Source organism: Helianthus annuus, chromosome 1 (genome assembly GCF_002127325.2).
Source record: "Helianthus annuus cultivar XRQ/B chromosome 1, HanXRQr2.0-SUNRISE, whole genome shotgun sequence".
NCBI lineage: Eukaryota > Viridiplantae > Streptophyta > Magnoliopsida > Asterales > Asteraceae > Helianthus > Helianthus annuus.
Window position 1 is genome coordinate 128,443,461 of NC_035433.2, and position 15,418 is coordinate 128,458,878.

Here is a 15,418-nt window from a genome sequence, read left to right on the forward strand (position 1 = left end):
GGACATGAGTGATAGATCTATTTGGGTGTAGCGAGCCCCGCCCATGTTAGATTAGGGTTGGCCCATGGGTAGACTATGTCTTACAGCCGGAAGCCCGGTGCAAAATTTGCTAGGTTTGAGCTTTCCTGCATCACGTCACACATATCAATGGCCTTGCAAAGCATTGGTGATCTGTTTTTTTCCTTGTTGCTTTCATACCGGGATTTACAAACTTACATACATACTTACAATGATTTCAAAGGTTTATTCATATACACAAACAAACACACGAACTCGCTCAACTTTTGTTGATGTTTTCAAAATACATGTAATTTCAGGGAATTAATAAGTGGATCTGGCGGGCGTTGGAAGTTTCATGCTGCGTTAGGAATAAAGATGTCATCCATGGTTTTGAGGTTTGGTTTGGGTGTCTTAATCCTGGACGAGACACGTCTTCCAAACCTTGGTTTTATTTAATATTTTTTGATGAGTCCTTAGTGAACTCCTAAACAATTCGTATGGTTTGTAAAACTTGAATTTGAAGTCTATGTTTAAATAATGATGCTGTGATGTTTTTCAAACTTATTTAATGGATGACAAATCTATGGTTTTATCATATAGTTGATGTTATGATTGAATGCAATGGTATTAAGAAAGTCACACCATAATCACGATTCCGCAAAAGTCAGTGTGTGACAACTTTGGCTTTAGAAGCACACAAAATTCTCTTTTTATGAGATTTCCTTCCGGTTAAGGTTTTGGCCCTTTTGTGGCTCTTTTAAGATATCCTGACTATGTCTAGTTCTGCATATAATCTGGATGGAACATAAGGACAGTCCTAATATCCGGGATGACTCATCAGCATAAAGACCCGAAACCTCAGATGTTGGCTACCTATCTACGCAGGATTTAAGACCATGAAATCATACGCCGTTGGTCTGTTACCCACGCGATGTCCAATTCGTTATATTTATATCACTTGGTATCTCTTTGCCTTTTGAGCGTTAGACCTATCAACACATCGCAATATATCCTCGTCTTTTCAGCTTCGATACCTTACATGTGTTAATCAAATTCTTTAGCACGATTTTTTTATTATTCTCCCCCTCAAACAATGCATATGTACGTATATGTCTCTCTCCCCCCTAAATTTGTGCATCACAATTTATGCGCAAATTTACTTATCTATTTACCTTAGTATAGAAACCCCGTTTTTTTAAGAAGAAAGATTTGTTGATTTCAATGCCTCAACTTGCATACAAAATTGTCTAATACAAGTTTCTAAAACAAGTAAAACCAACAACATGCTCCTAATTGCCATTTACTATTTATAGCAAAGGTTTAGGGAGCATTCCCCCTAAACCCTAGGCCCATAATCCCACCCACTCAAATACTTCACCTTCTAGAAACTTGGTCCATTAGCAATAATCCTACTAATCCATAAACCTTTCAGGGCTTAACACTTTTGAAATCGAGTTTCAAATACAAATTGAATCAAATTTCTATCTGGGCATAAATTTTGAATTCGAGTCGAATCAATCGAATCGAATTATCTAGGTAGAAACAAAAGATATTGAATAATTAGATTTGATTAATTCTAACATTTGTTAGTCGGTTCATTGAACACCCCCAACTAAATGGATCAAAACAAAAACAAAAATAGATGAAAATAAGTAAGCATTTTAAATTCGTTGTTTCAGTCGTTCATATTCATAAAGAATAGTTGTCGCACTTACATCAGCTGAACATGCAATTGTGAGTATTTTTTTATTACCTTTCCCTAACTATGAATACAATTGGAGCTTCATCTAAAAGGAAATATCCGATTCTTCAAACACAATGTGGCGATTTTTTGAAATTGTTAGTTTAACCCGAACTAGTGACATTCGATGTGTTCCCTTCTTAATATCATACACACTGGCTTTTAAACTTGAGGAAACTGGTGAGAGAATTGATTATTTCTTTGTTTAGAGATTGTCGGATCAGGGATCGATTATCATTCACGAACAATGGATGAACATCTGTGAGTATGCACAGATTCTGTGCAGGGACTCGAACACAAAATCACAGGGACGATACACACAGTTTAACACACACAGACACACTGATATTATATATGTATCGTACTATTACAAATGAAGAATTATATCCTATTTATAGGTACAAGATGCCTTGGAGAACAAGGCAAATAACTAACATAAAATAACTAACTTAATTACTTGTTCATTGTTGGGGAATTTCAGAAAACCAGATGATCAGAGAGGCGTGTAATCACTCTCATATCAAATTATTTCGGTGGTTCACCCGAATGATTCAATCGGATACAACTTTGATTTCAAGAAATTGAACCATGGTATGTTTGTGTCTGTGAAATTGTATGAACCAGAAAAAATGCAACCAAAAACTGTGTACGAATTTTGGTTTTTTGGGGTGTAACTGCCTAATGGCAGTTAACTCTAATTTTAGGACAAAACTGCCAATAACTGCCATTTTTTTATCATTTCGAAAATGTGACAATTTCCAGAAAATAAAATTTTCTGATGCAGTTTCATTAAGGCAGTTTATAAAAATAAAATTTTCGACCCCGACTAGGGGCTGCCGCCCCTTGGACCCTGCTCCCAGGGGTGCTGTCCCTGGACCCCCGCCAAGGGGGCGTTGCCCCCTTAGAACCCCCGTAGAGTACGGGCTTTGCCCGTACACTTCGAATTATAATAAGTCAAACAAGCGTACACTCCCGCACCTCCTAACTTGCTCGATGTGTATTATTATTCAGTTTGATCACCAAGTCAATCCCGATGACACTAAAATATCGAACATTCATCATGTTTGATTTCTGCACAATTGACTTTTTATATGAACAAGTTTGACTTTTGTGTTTGACTTCTAAAAATCCAGATTTCTTGATTAATAATCTTCCAACAATCACTCCCCTAATCAAGAAATCATGAATTCTTTTGTTCATCCATATGCAATCCATCATCTTTCTTATTCATTGTGAGTTTCGACCACAATTCGAATTCGACTCTCCGGATGCTTTTGATCAAGATTGAAGCGGGGTTAGCGCCGCCGACATCGGATTGTAATCGGTCAGATTTCGCCCTGAAGATAATTGCATCGAACAATAATTAACCGGTATCTGAAGTGAACAAAGTTCTACTTTTTCGGTCCTATGATTAATGATTGCTGATTTTGTTTCGTTTTTGCTTTCGATTCCTTTTCTGTGTTTTCTCATTCACAGTCCTTTCTTTCTTTCTTTCACGTATGCTCTGTTTCTATCATGCTTTCTTACAACCAACAATCTTTCACTTTCCTTGCTTCATACAAGAACATCGTTGATTAATACAAGACGTAGGAATTCGTGGATTTAGGTTGGCTATGATCTCTATTCGGTCATCTTTCCAAACTGCAACACATGAATATGTGGTTTTGTAAGATATCATCACAAAGCCCCTGTGTTTACATGCAGTGTACAATGTTCTAATATCACCATATTCAAGCATTCTGAACCCTAGCTACAAACAACCCAACAAACTCCGGATACTGAAAACCTTCAGCAATCATACTCTTAGTACTCTCACACACCCACCGTCGTCGCCACCCAACAAACTCCAGATATTGAAAACTCTATCTAAAGAATTACTAAAATTTATTAAACGGTTGTTCAGTTTTACACAAAAAAAATTATATACAGGTCGTATAGCATTATACGGCCCGTATACAATTCTTAAAAACCCAAAAATCTGATCAAAACTCACAAAAATAAACACATTTGGTCGTATAACATTATATTGCTCGTATACAGTTGTATACGGCTTGTATAAGGTTATACGGCCCGTATACTTGTAAAACAAAAAAAAGATTCTACTGTATTTATTTCTGTGCAAAATCATTCTATACGGGCCGTATAAGGTCCGTATACACTAAGGATGTGAAAATAAGATTATAGGGGTATGTATAGAAGGAGCCTTAAATAAGAGTATTAGGGGTGAGCAGAAAACCGAAATAACCGAACCGTAACCGAAATAACCGACAAAACCGAACCGAAACAAAAACCGACGGTACGGATTTCGGATTTTTAATAACCGATAATTTCGGTTCGGTTTTTGGATTACTATTCAATAACCGAAAAAACCCGAACCGAACCGAAACGAAAAAAACATACATTTTTACGTTTAAGTGTTTAACCCATACTACTAGAAATTATTAATTTTATTCTTGAATATTAAGTATTTACAATAATGTTTATAATTGAGATGATTTATTTATTGCCTACAACAAATAATAAAATTTAATATAAAAAATAAATAATCTTCAAAGTATAATAAAAGAAAATGTCTTGATAAAAACTTTAGAGAAACATAAAAATATATTAGAAGATTAGGTTTATGTAAACATTATACATATATTAAAAAAGAAACCTTATGAATAGTAACTCCAGCCATCGATGTTATTGTATATATATATTTGTTTCTTAATTAGAACTGTGTTGTTGCCATTTGGTAAAGTGGTTGGTATGTTTGGTTTCTTATTAAACCGCGCCGGTTCGAGCCCTCTTTTTGTCTTTTTTTTCCACTTTAATTTCCCCCTTCTCAACAGCAAAATACAGAGACAAAGAAAGAGAACAACACCGCGACCTGAGCAGTGACAGAGAGAGAGAGAGAGAGAGAAACAGAGATCCGGGAGCCGGTGAGTCCCCAGCAACCGGCCTTCGACGCGTCCTCGTCTCCCACAAACAGAACAGAAGTTGTTGACTCTAGGGCTTTCGGGTGAAGATTCAAGCGATCAGATGTGGTAGTGGCGAGTTCCGACCAGTTTAGGGTTCCGCCGTAACCCATGATGACAGCGGCGATCTAATCGTTTTCTTCTTGCAGCAGAAACCCACGATTGCCTCTACCAAGAAATGTCAGCCGTCACCGCCGTTCAACGATGCCCGATGTCGATGAGAATGATCATATGCTATAAGGCTCCGTACACTATCTTGTCGTCGGCAAGAAAGTCGTTCTCTTTGGTGTCCCCGGAGGGCTTCACTTTCACTTACAGGTACCTTAAATTCATTCTTAACCTAATTTCCCGACTCCTGTGGGTTTCTTGGTTGGTTTGATTGTCAGCTTTTTGCTTAAAGTTGGGTTTTAATTACAATTAATGTTCATGTGGATTCCTTGATTGATTTGATTTATGATCTTTTTAAGTTGGTTTGCAACAAATGGATATAGATACTCAAAACAATTTGAATCTATTTTCATTGTACAGTGGCTCTTACACATTGGGGAACCTAAATATTAGGCTTCCTTGAAATTGTTTTTTCTTGGAAATCAATCTATCATGTTAATGGAATGCATGTAACATTCATCAAAACTGTTGTTCCTAAAGAGAAAAGTATGTTTGTCGTGTCTGGTGATTGATATGGTATCCGGTCTGCATTGTATTAATTAGTTTCTTATTGAGTTATCATTTAAAAACATAGATAGATAAGATATTAATTAGTTTCTTAAAGAGTTATAGGAAAAATAAGATACTAATTAGTTTAAAAATATGACACATTCATGATGCACCTCATTATTTCGACAGTTAAAGGTTAGCCCAAGATATCTACTTAAACTTGGTAATTGAGGTGACACAACCACAGTCCTTCACTTAACCATGAAAACCACCGAACCCTTTAGTCACGTTGAGCATGCACACGCCCACAATCTCTTACTGAACCACCCCGAACCACCACCAGCTGCGGTTCGAAAGCGGCTCTTCATCAGGGCTCCGTTCAGTATCACATTGTTATTCATTTTATCCATCTTACTCGTCATTCTGAACCAACAAGTTTTAGCCACGAATTCGGCATTGCTAGAAAAATATTCCCGGAAACACTCGCAAGCTGATCGCTTGAAATGGTAGAGAACAGCTTTCCATTTTCAACCCGCGAAAAATTTCATTTATGGTATAGTAAAATTACCCGATCGAATTTGCTATTTGTGTTTTTTTTTTCAATATTAATTGTTTTTCTTTTGGTTTATTTCATGGCTATTGATAATATTCTTGGCTGGACTCTGCTTCAGATCCAAATGGTATGTCATCATTCGAATATTACTTTGCACTTTTAAAGTGAATAAATAAATTTATTATTGTGTTTTTAAATAGTGGCGTTTAAATAATTTTTATAAGTAAATAATCTCTTGTAACAATTATACTATTGTAACTGTTTATGTGATATAATAATTTTATTTGTATTTAAACGTTAATCTACACATTAAATTATCCAATTTAGTTTATTTGACAAATTCCTCAAATGCAGGTCTGTTGTTTCACATGGGTTGGTATCATTTATTCTATCAACACAACCCGTATGCACCGGTTTGGGAGAACATGTCATGGGGTCACGCTATGTCGAAAGACTTGATCAACTGGTTTGAGCTTCCTGTTACTCTCAGCCCATCCGAATAGTACGATATTGAGGGGGTTTTATCAGGGTCGACCACCGTCCTCCCCAACGGTGAAATCTTTGCATTGTACACGGGAAACACTAATAATTTTTCCCAGTTTCAATGCAAAGCGGTACCAGTCAACATATCTGACCCACTTCGTGTAGAGTGGGTCAAATATGACGGCAACCCAATCCTTTACACTCCACCAGGGATTGGGTTAAAAGACCATCGGAACCCCTCAACTATTTGGAAGGGTCCCGTTGGAAAACACAGGATGATCATGGGATCTAAACAAAACAAAACAGGACTTGTATTTGTTTACCGTACGGATGATTTCATGAATTACAAGTTGTTGGATGAGCCATTGCATTCGGTTCCCAATACCGATATGTGGGAATTTGTCGACTTTTATCCGGTGTCATTAACCAACGATAGTGCCCTTGATATGGATGGGAGGGACATCGTAAGGATTGGTATTCAATTGGGACCTATGATGCAATATGTCACACCCCAACCGATGGCGGAATTATCGGGGCGCGGCACTGAGCGAAACAGATTGTCCAGAAGTTTCCACAACAACTATTATTACAAATTCAGTTTAATGATACGTCCCATACCGTATCCCAAATAAATAAACAAGTTATCATAGAACCAACTAGGCAAATAAATTCCGTTCCGACAACTCAGATTTAATTATTACAAACCAATTGAATAAAAGTATTGCTTGAAGTCATTAAGACTTATCCGGACAAGATCTACAGACAGCTAATGCCATAGACCCCGGATCGGACAACTCCAACGGCTCCATGACAATTGTTTATTTGCTTCTAGAGACCCCTAGGTAGACCACGACCTACATCTATTTGTTGGCCTCTAGAGCTTTATTCTAGCCTCGCTTCCCTAGCAGATAAGCATCCTAATTACCTGTCACATACGTTAGAATATTTTCAATACATAAAATGTAAAGGTGAGCACACAAGTTTAGTAATAGCATATAGAGTTCGAATAGTGTACGCATAACCAGGCACGTACGCAGAGGAAAACGATGCATGTTAATTATCGACATGGGACCATCGATACCAACGACTGCGGGTTGACCGTCCGAGACGGTTCGCAATACATGATTACCACCGTAATCCATGCAAGTATTTGTCCTTAACAACCCCCGTGTGAACGGGTGCTGAGTCCAAACTATAGTACTATGTTGCTAAGGCAGGTAGATAGCATTCCACGTGTAAACATAATAAACAGCATTCATTTAGTCAAGTAGCACATGCAAATGGTCAGCGTTCAAATAGTTTGTGTTTGATTGTGATTTGATAGGTAACGTATGTAACACCCAAAAGTGCTAAAAGCAAAAAGGGATCGAGTATACTCACAGTGATTGATTGTGGATTGAAGGGAGCGCTGAGAGTAAGATTAGCCTGAATAGTTCGATAGCACAACGATAAGTAACGCGGAAAAGTAAACAGGTATGGATGGATCGAATGGGCTGGTCGATCGAACGGCAGGGTCGATCGGACGGCCCGTTCGATCGGCTGGTATATCTGTTTGGACAGTCCTGTTCGATCGGCCGGTTGGCTCGATCGGCGGGACCATACGAGTGGATTGTCTCTTCCTCTGGTGTGTTTGTGTTTGAGGATTTGAACTTTTGAAGTTTTCGTTGCAGCATTTGAGAACACTGAAGTGTTCCTACCTTTCAAGTCGGTCGATCGAGCGGTTCGCTCGATCGGCTAGCTCACTCGATCGGCTAGCTTACTCGATCGGCTAGGAACTTCAGGAGTGGTCCTCCACTGAATGTCACTCGATCGAACAGTCTGTTCGATCGGCTGACATTCCCTACTACGAACGAGTTGTGAAAACGATTAAGTGTTGAAGCATAGTATCTCATGATCCGAACAGTAATGTTTACCAATCGAGTGACCCATTCGATTGAACATTACTTCGTCAATACTATACTTCAAAAGTTTGGAAGGGTGGGACGCCATGTGCTAGCCGATCGGCTGGCCCGGTCGATCGGCTGGTGTGTTCGATCGGCTGGGCTGTTCGAACAGCCTAGCCGTTCGGCCAGCATTTCTGACCTGGTCGGCCTTTCGTTTAACACTTGGTTGTTTGTTTATTTGTCATTCTTTCAAGGTAACTTGACAACGTGTTGAACTATGATAACCTCCGTTCCTACTTGTTTCCTTGGCTCGAACAGGAATCACCCAAGTCCGGCCGGTGAACGGTTCGGAATGTCGGTTTTAGAGTTTAACCCGAAATCGGTGAACCTTGTTCATAGATCCCGAATCTCGAACCTTTTAACTGTTTGAATGATTAGTTAGCCGGTTCAAGCTCCGTTTCTATCGGTTTGAAGGCATTGAGTGTAAAAGAGTTGAAAGAAAGTTGGAATTCCTTCTTTCAATCCTTCACAACTTGTGGATGTTTAGATCTTTGATAGATCTTAACTTGTTTATGTGGAAATCGGTTAGATCTAAGCTAATCATAGTGGAATGAGGCCAAAACATGGTGTTCTTCAAGAACACCATGATGACATCACCCAAGAACACTTAGATCTTGATGATTTCACGGTTAAAATCCAAGTTTTGAAAGATAGAAAGGTGTAGAATCAAGTAATGATCAAGAACGTACAAGAATTAGAGTGAAAACTTACCGGGATTGAGAGAAATCTGAAAAAAGGTGAAGAAGATAGCTGGTTCGGTCAGAGCTTTCCAAAAATGGAAAGTATGACAATGACAGCCCTATTTATAGGCTTCCAAAAGAGGAAAGTGGCAGCCGATCGGCTGGGAGCTCCGATCGAGTGGGCTGCTCGATCGGCTGGCAAGGTGCTAGCCGATCGGCTGGCCTGTTCGATCAGGATGCTTCCTGTTCGATCCGCCACGCACTTCGAGTATTTTGCGACGATTTTCGTCGTTTCGATTTCGATGGACAATGATACGGATACGATAGAGTTCCTAGTCAAATTACTTTTAATCCCAACCACTATATCTAACATACAATCTTCTATAAGTCACGTTTCGATGTCGGTTTCGATTGAGTTCGATTGCTTTTCGAGTTTCGATTCGATTTTCGATTGATTTGCTTGAATACCACACCAAACATAAAGTAAGCACGCACAAGTAACACATAAGGCACACACACACGTATAATAATACCAAAATTCGCATAATTCGAGTCTCGAGTTCGATTGATTGTTAGACCGGTTTGATTACTGACTGGTTATCTTTATCGCATTATTACTTCCTATCATTCACAGTCGTAGATCGGTTCGCGTTAAAACACATTCGATTACTTCGGTTCTTGCTGATTACAACACTTACTCCACATAATACAACTAAAACACAAAATCGACTATCTACAGTCAAAGAAAGTCAAAGTTGACTTGGACTTTGACTTTGACTTTGACATTCCAAAACACGGGGTGTTACACAATAAACGATAAATGGACTCCCGATAACCCGGAACTAGATGTGGGTATCAGGTATCGATGTGATTACGGAAGATTCTTTGCATCCAAGAGTCTTTACGACCCGTTGAAGAAAAGGCGGATCACGTGGGGTTATGTTGCCGAATCGGACAAACATAACCAGGGTCTCACTAGAGGATGGGCTACTATTTTCGTATGTTAATTTCTTCTTTGTACTTTTTTTAAATAATAAAGTATAACAAATGTTCTGATGTTGAGTTTTGTTATAGAATGTCGGAAGAACCGTGGTACTCGATAGAAAGACCAGGACCCATCTACTTCATTGGCCTGTTGAGGAGATCGAGAGTTTGAGATACAACGGTCAAGAGTTTAATGAGATCGAGCTAGAGCCGGGTATGATCATTCCACTAGAGATAGGCACAGCTACATAGGTACAAGAAAATTACAAATGTTTTTATGTATTTATATAATATAATGTAACATGTCATGTAATATCAACTGGTCAAATATTATCTTAAGAAAATAATTGCATAACATGTGGTGATTGCCGTTGGATATAGTTGCTACATTTGTGGTGGATCAAGATGCATTAAACGCGACAAGTGAATATTACTATCTATAAATAATAGAACGAAATGAATAGTTCCAGACTTCCTGGCACTTTGTTATTGGAACACATGGCTGTTTCTATTACAGCCATCAAGTGTTACCCGTATCCAGCTGTTGGTGAGATACGGTGTAGGGTGTAACAAAAAGATCAAGAGAGACAGGGAAGGGATTTGGTAAAATAGATGTGAGCCATAGTCGACTAAGGCTAGAAGAGAGTTCCGAAGGTCTATTAGGGATGGAAGGGGTGCGGGCAGATCTGGTACCAGATGGGTTATAGGTGGATAAGAACGGCGGTGGTTGTTGGTCGTGTCGTGCGAGTGTGGTAGTTGAGGATAAGGTGGTGTCGATGGTGAGCCACCCCGGATTAAAGGATCCACCAAGCCACATTCTCCTTCTTCGGACATGTTCTTTGCTCACCGGTAATTTTTTTGGCTCGCTTTCTGAACGATCATTGTTTTCTGTTGTTTCTTTTTTGCTTTGCTTTTGGCTTCTGATTTTCTGTGTTTTGGCTGACAAGATTACTTTTACCCTAAATAAGAAAATGGATACAAATCTATGCTATCATCAGTGTGGACTGTGGAGTAGCATCATTCTTTTATTGTGATTTTTGCAATCTATGCCCTAACTTTAAAAAATCAACAGTAAGGAGTGGTATCACCATTTAGTTAAGATTTTAGATTGAGTTATGTTTCAATAGAACATTTACACATACCCTCAACTTTTTATATTTCGATAATGTGCGGATATATTTTGTGATATTACTATTTGTGTTTAAGCCTATATTTGTTGAATTCTAACACATATTTTGATATCACTGCATTAATCGCGACAAGTGAATATATATATATATATATATATATATATATATATATATATAGCACATATATATACTATTAAAAAACATACCTTAGGAATAGTAGCACATATCCATTGGGCCACATAAGGGCCACAAAATCGTGTAGTGTTTTTACTGGTAATTTAGACAGTTGTATACACACGTCCTCTTCTCTCCCTTCCCAACCTCCTCTCATCAGTTTTACTCCTTCAAATTCATGACGATGGTACTTCTCATCTACAAAAAAGATATGAGAGAGACAAAAACGTGTGAAGGAGCTGGATAGCAATACGGGAGAATGAGAGAAGGAGATCCGGAGCCGGCAACTGGACCTTAGCGCATGCTTGCCTCCTACCCACAGATTCCAAGATGTAGAACCGGCAGCGGTGACATCTTTTTAGGAAAGACTTTGGTGGGGTGACGCGCTATAGTGGAAGCAGGCGACGGTGTTTACGGTGCTGGCTTTCGTCTCCGGAAACGCGAGGAAGGGGCGTCAATGGTGTTCTTTGAGGTTTGAGAGGGGGATCAGGGTAGCTATGGTGGCAGTAGCATGTGACAAGTACTGTAATAGTGGCCGGAAAACGCATGAGCGGCGGAAGTAGGGTGTTTTCTGGTAGTTTTGGTGGCTGGAGAAGGTAAAGGGGTGGCAGGGCTGGTTTTAACAGGGTTCTGGTAACCACCCAAATAACACCTGCAACGAGCTTCTTTCATGCTAGAAAGCTTCTACTTTCATTCAGGTATTTCTTCCCTCAAACATTTTATTCCACGGTTGTTCAAAGATTTAGGATTTCTTTAACATTTCTATAATATTTGTGCAAAACCCATAAGGTTTTTGCTTGGATTTTGTTGATTTAAACTGTGTGTAGGGCTTCATCAAAGAGAAGGCTCCGTTTTACAGATTACTATATTATCATTTAAGAGAAGGTTTCATACTTTTATTTACACAATTTTATAACTTGAGCATTCATTCATTTTTACTTATTGGGTTTTAAATGTCGATGGAGTTCAGATTTTTTTCTTTTTTTCTGGACAAAGATTTGGTCATCGATATTTCTCTCTTTGTGATATAGCTCTCATGTCCATCTAAACAACGTTATTGTAGCAACTTTTGAACCAACAACTAAACACCTTTTCTTCACATTGAACCATCAACTAAACAAACCCCTCTTCTTCATACTGAACCAACATGGAATCCCCGTTGCGCGGCGCAACGCGCGCGGGGATAAAACTAGTTATTAATTAAAAAGGCTAAATATAATAACTTAGATGTAAATATATAAGAAAGATCCTAAAATTTTAAATTATATCTTTTATTTTTTAATCTTACAAAATTTTGTTTCAAAAACTGAAATAACCGAAAAATCGAACCGAACCGGTGTAAAAACCGAAAAAACCGAAACCTAAAAAAACCGAAACCGAACGGTTTTCAAATACCGAAAACCGATATTTCGGTTTCGGTTTTAGTTTTGCCCGAAAACTGAACCGAACCGAACCGTGCACACCCCTAAAGAGTATACAAGTCCAGATTTTTTATTATTTATTGATTCAAAAATGCCATTTTTAAAACTTTAACGACATATATGATTACATTTTGAGTAGCCATTTCAAATCTATATAGATTTGTTTCAGATTTATCATCAATTATTTTGATGTTAGGGAGGCAAACATGGCATTGGGATTGTTACTTGGAATAGGGAGGGCGTACAGACGAAAACGAACATCTTCACTTAATATAGATTTGAGTGTTCTGTTTGTTGTTACAATACGAATGTTACTTGGAATTAAAATAAAATAATGACATAAATGGTCTTTTGATAATAGAAGAGTATTTTAGTCATTTTATTGAAATTTAACACTAAAATTATTACATTATAAAGAATCAACTTTTTTGTGCACTAGAACTTGTACCTCAAGCTTGGGGAGTTTTTTAAAAAAAATAACTTGATTTTTCACATTTAATCCAAATATTTCATACTTTGTATTTTAACCCCTTCTAATTTTTTTTACATTTAACCCAAAGTTTTCCATCTTTTATAATTTCACACAAACACTTTATTATTTACAACTTTCGTCCCCCATACTTTTTATCGTTCGCAAGTTTTTCGTTTTACATTTCGTTCTAAATTTTGTGAGTTAACATGTCGTAGCGTGCATGTGAGGTTCAACGTTTTTTGCTCTATTTTTTCATATTTGACAAACCCGTCGCAATGCGTCCGTTTTTTCCCTTATGAAAATTTCGCCGCAACGGGCGGGTCCTAGATCGACTGAGTTATTATTTTCTGCGTTTTACGTTTCTGGTTAATTTCTTCGAATTAACACACTGTAACAGGTGTGCGTGGTTCAACGATTTTAGTCTGCTTTTCATTCAGTGTAGTTTTTACCATTTTATCTATTTTATTTTTGCGATATTGAGAGTCGATGTCGTTGTGGCACTGGTGCTACTTGGGACGGTTTTATTTAACCTATTAAATTTTTTACTAATATTTTGTTTCGGTTTACCCCTATAAATATGATTTGTTCTACATTCAGACGTAAACTTTTTTTATAGACTATTTTTTACGTGCATATTTTATGTACGAGGTATGTATAAATATGATTTGTTCTACATTCAGACGTAAACTTTTTTTATAGACGAGTCAGGTCAAATATAATACATTTTCGTTTAAAGAAACCATTTTTACGTGCATATTTTTATGTATGTTTTGGTATAAATTCAAGTTGTTCTACGTTTCCACGTAAATTTTTTTGGGAAATAACTCAGGTCAAATATAATATGTTTTAATCATTATTTTATGTATGTTTCGTAAAGTTTGTTTCGAACCGAGTGGAGTCAAAGTATGGTTTATTTTTCTCCATTTTTTCGAAAGCTCTAATTAATCCCTTTCGATTACATGTGCATATCCCGTTATGTTTTCTATGTCTGAGTTTGGTCACATATAATATGTTATGATTGTTCGATATGAATTTGATTTACTTTACTTTTGATCAAATCTCAATGCTTTTACAGGTTACATTGAGTTCAACCGGATACATTGAAATATGCGTTTTCATATGGTCAATGCATCATATAACGTTTGGACTAATACATTCAGTGTTTACGATGTACCCGCGCCGCAACGCGGGCGGGTCTTAACCCTAGTTAACTAAGTTTGGTGTTAATATCCAAAGGTGTTACAAAATTGAAACCATGAAACCTAAACCTGTTAAAAAAAAAATTAGTACTCAAATATGAAACTAGCTATAAACCACATGTTCCATATGTGTAATTAACTCTTATTTCCATACTATAAATTAACAACATATATTGGCTTCATGTTGTTGTACCCTTTGTTTAGGGGGTATTTCAAAAAAAATAATATTTTTCACTTATAACTCAAAACATTTCATCTTTACAATTTAACCCATTTGGTTTTTTTTCTACTTTTAACACAAAGCTTTTTATCTTTTGCAATTTAACCCCAACACTTTTTTACTTTCAACTTTAGCCCCCATATCTTTTGCAAGTTTTTTGTTTTGCGTTCGTTCAAAATTTTGCGAGTAAACACGCCGTAACGTGCGTGTGGGGTTCAAAGTTTTTTTGTCTATTTTTTCCCGTTTGACAAGTTCGTCGCAACGCGCAGGTCCTAGATCGACTTAGTTATTTTTCTATCTTTTACGTTTTAGCCTAAATTTTTCGCATTAACACGTCGCAATGGGTGTGCGTGGTTCAACGATTTTACATCTACTTTTCATTCGGTTTTATTTTTTCCTTTCTATTTATATTGTTTTTATGATTTTTTCGGAGTTGGTCGCTGGCAGTGGTGTGACATTGGTGCTACTTTGCATGGTTTTACGCCCCCGCCGCAACGCGGGGCCTTAATACTAGTTTATATTTAAATTTCTATATTTTCTTTATAACCTTATTAATCAACATCCTTCCTCAAATACTTAATAAAAACCATTCGAACCCGTTACTTTTCCGGCCAATGAAAATGACCCTTAAGTATTGTCAAACACAAGGCTTCAAAAAATTGGTTGCAAGCCGGCACTTTGCATATCTTTGGTGGATATATTAGCTAATAATGTCATAAAAGTAGAAAAAGTAGGTTACCTATACACAACACATTGTTAACTCAGTTGCACCGATTCCCCTATAAATTGAACCACAAAACC

At 37.5% G+C, this 15,418-nt stretch overlaps 1 pseudogene; it reads left to right on the forward strand.

Moving 5' to 3' along the window:
• Positions 1-5,554: 5,554 nt before the first annotated feature.
• LOC110939680 lies at positions 5,555-10,584 on the forward strand (annotated as a pseudogene).
• Positions 10,585-15,418: the final 4,834 nt, after the last annotated feature.